Here is a 3757-nt window from a genome sequence, read left to right on the forward strand (position 1 = left end):
AATTTGTGCGCCTTTGGTTGTTGAAACTTGTGATTTTCACTATTTTAGACTGATTTGTAGACTGATTGATCAATACCAGGTACAAGAGCTACGAGATCAGCAGATTAATAGCTATTGAAAATATGATATTTGCAGTCCTAATCAGTACCAAATCTAAGGAGTCATATTGGCATTAATATAACAAAACTTAACATGATACACAGCCCTAGTATTGATCTGACCACTCATAATGAGCATTCTTCCCCTCAAGATCTTTTCACTTTAATGAGTTTTTGAACTCAACAAGTAGTGTGCACAGGATTACTGGCAGGTGAAAATCAGGAATAGCAACATAGAAATGACACTAGTTATTATATCTGCTGCATGCAAGGAAAGAGTTCAATTTGCACTTTGATAATCACAAAGTTACACGTCACCTACAAGTGAAATAGTCTGCTTTACCTGATTTCCCTTTGCATGCTGGGTAATTTTTAATTAATTTTGGATGAGTGTGTAACTCAGGAAAGAGATGGACAGAGTTTGACTGATGAGCTGGTATTATTACTGCCGTGATATAGGTCATGATCTTCCTACTAGCTGTGATCTTTACGACTACAGAGGAAGCTTCAGCCTCTCCTCCCCTCTTGAATTTTCACTTTCTTCTTCCTCTATCATCTTCTCTTGGCCAGGATCCACTGATAAAGAACTTCCTCTCTGATAAAACTTGTTAAGGAGAACAGTGGGTCATAAAGTGACTGTTTCTTTTCCACTGAGCCAAACGTTGTTGCACATACATGTACGCTTAACGTGCAAATTGTTGTAAATAGTACATACAGATAGCTGACCAACATAAAGTTTTTTTAGTAAAATGTTGGGCCTCTAAACCAGCTCCCTGTTTTCAGACCTGTCATCAGTTTGAGAGCAGCAGGGTCTTTTAATGAGTTTTCAGTTTTAATTCTTGTATATTTACTGATTGAGCTCTTAGGTTCATTATGCACTTCTATGTTGCAGCAGACTGGGATGGCACTTGGCGGGAGCTAATTCACCTTAAATCTGCAAATTTGCATGATTCCAGTAAAGTCTTATTCTGTTGTCTTGTATAATGGTATGTAATAACTGTATATCTGTACAGGCGTGATAATGGACGCATTAAAAATTGGAAGGAGACCCACTGAGGCAGAATATGTACAGGCCCAAATCTTTGTACTACACTACTGATGATCTTTTCTTATAGTCCTAATTAGAATTGTGACACAAAATTATATAGACTGTGATATAGAATTTTATCCATATCACTCACCTCATTTTAACACAAATTCTTTCATTGACGTTGGTGTCATGTATGGAAATATCTGCATTTGTTTATTTAACTTTTTAGTTTGTTGCTAAATTGGACTGATTTGTAGTGGTGAAGGTTGACCATAGAGCGGAGCTATTCTGTGCCGTGTTGTCTGAAGTTTTTAGGGTGTCGTCCAGTGTTTGTGTGTGTGTGTACGAGTGTTGATTGTGATCTGATGGGTCAGTTCAATGTCCATCGTTAGAGTGATAGTGGGTCTCTTGTCATGCCAAAGGTCATCACTGTTAATGAGGGCCGCAGCCAGCCAGGGCTTAATTACTCTTAAGACTCTCTATCTCCAATTGCCCAATACAGACCTCAATGGATGCATGAACGGCAGTGAACACCCAATACACACACAAATGGTATGGATCATCAGGACACATCACACAGCCCGAATCACAACACAACCAGGCTGGGTGTTTTGGATTGTTTTTTTTTTTATCCTGCAATTCTGTGAAGGAAAAGATCTCACAACCGTTGATAAACTGTCTTTTTTTGTGGAGCTCCAACTCCCCTCCGTGTTGGGCACTAGACGGCTGACTATGGTGGAGTGACGGAGGGCTCAGGGGTCAAGGGGCAAACTCAACAGGGAGCAGCCTCTAACCCCCCAGGATGTCACCCCACAAGGGCTTCAGGGGCCAAAAGTCACTCGGTTTGTTAAATCCTAACCCAGACACAGTGGCTTCTATAGACACACAAACCCAGTCAGTGGTTTGATTTTTTGCACTGCAGTTTGTCTCTTTATGGTTGTATGTCCATACACATTAGTACACACGTGTAAAAGTACACAAAGAAACTCATCAAGTTTTGCCAAAGTTTTAGCTTTGTGTCCTTTAACTTGGGGTCCATCTGTGCGGGTCATTCTTAGTAGAATTAGAGTAGTGTCAATGTGATTCTTGATGAAAACTGTGGTGAGACTTAAAGACACGTCTTGCCACTCAGCAGCCATCTTGAATGAGCAGAACATTTGCCTATATAGGGGGGAGGAGGGGAGGTATGTATGTCATATAACCACCATCTTTGACGTAATGGACATTTCTACTCAGGATTCTTCATGTGGCTTGTGTCTCTCATATAATGTCTCTGGTGTTATGGATTTTGCCTCAACATTTTGTGCCATACTGACATGCTCTAATATAAAATCAACAGAATGGAAATGTGTCAGATTTCAGTTCATTTTGTTTTCTCTCTCTTTCGTTATTGTGAGACGTTCACAGTACATGAAAACCCAGCAGATAAAGAATTCTGACTTTATGGTTTCTGTCCAGCTTGCTTGGTGATGACTCTTTGCTTTCTGTTAGATGTTCTTGACCTCTCTGCTTCATAGACACCTTTTTCTGAAAGTGAAGACGCATACAGTTTGCAGCGTTAGAAAAGCTTACATTTGTCTGTGTGTATCTGATAACAGAAGATGTTTGGTACCTGGCTGGGCTCCTTCGGGCTGGATGCAGACTGAAGCCAAGCTGAAGAGGGAGAAGATGATGAAGGCAACAATGATGAAGGTCAGTTCAAAGCCAGTAAATGGGAGTGCCATCTACACAACAGTACAACACAAAGCATGTCATTACATGAACAGAAACTGACAAATTCAGAAGTCACCTTTTGTGATCTTGCTGTGTTGTTATTCTTGCAAAAACAAATCATAGACCTATAAGGGATACAGGAGGACAACTTAAAGGCGTGACGGAGATACGACGAAGATATTTTACTTTTTTTTTTTTTTAAAAGGGGCAGTTCATACTCATACCCAACACACTGTGTGAAATGATAATTTACATATGTGCATAATGTAAATACAGTTAGCATGAGTTAATCCATGCTTGAATAAACAGAAATAGATTATTAATGATTATCTGTACTATCCACCCCACTATTGTGCCAATCTACACATTGTATTTTATTTTTTGCCGCCATATTTTTTCAGTAAAAAAGTAGAAAAAATCCATCTTTGCTGAACAATGATCACAGACAGGTATCTTGTTGTCATTTAAAATGCATATTGCACCGGGTTGAGTATGAGGTTCCAAAGTGCATAAAATGAAATTTCTTAATGTTCATATGTACTTGACTTTAATTTTGATTGATCACAACCTTCTACTGAGGTATTTGCATTATAATCCAGGTATGCTATTCAAATAAAGCAAGAGAGCTTTAGAATATCAAGCTAAACAAAAAGTTAATCATTTTAAAATTGCTCAGAGAATGAGCTGCACTACACCCCATAGATTTTTCTCTGAGGAATATTTGGACTTTCCAGTCAGATGGTTGATTCACAAAAAACTGAACTTTACACAAGTGACCAAACCAGTTTTATAGATGATAATAATAATAATAACAATAATAATAATAATAATAATAACAATAATGATATTAATAATAATAATAATAAATAATTAAAAAAAAGAAACAGTCAATAATAAACAATAATAATTAGATTAG

The 3757-nt window shown here is 37.9% G+C and overlaps 1 long non-coding RNA gene across 1 annotated transcript in view; it reads right to left on the minus strand.

Moving 5' to 3' along the window:
- Positions 1 to 1737: 1737 nt before the first annotated feature.
- The window catches only part of LOC111657351 (uncharacterized), a 6215-nt gene continuing 4195 nt past the window's right edge, over positions 1738 to 3757 (minus strand). Inside the window, exons 4-5 of the long non-coding RNA XR_015437465.1 lie at positions 2741 to 2852; positions 1738 to 2655 (exon numbers count right to left, since the gene is read on the minus strand). This is a non-coding gene — a long non-coding RNA (uncharacterized LOC111657351). The remainder of the gene's footprint in view (positions 2656 to 2740; positions 2853 to 3757) is intronic.

This window comes from Seriola lalandi, unplaced genomic scaffold (assembly GCF_002814215.2).
Source record: "Seriola lalandi dorsalis isolate HSWRI2012SDOR001 ecotype SW California unplaced genomic scaffold, Sedor1 jcf7180002054394, whole genome shotgun sequence".
Lineage (NCBI taxonomy): Eukaryota > Metazoa > Chordata > Actinopteri > Carangiformes > Carangidae > Seriola > Seriola lalandi.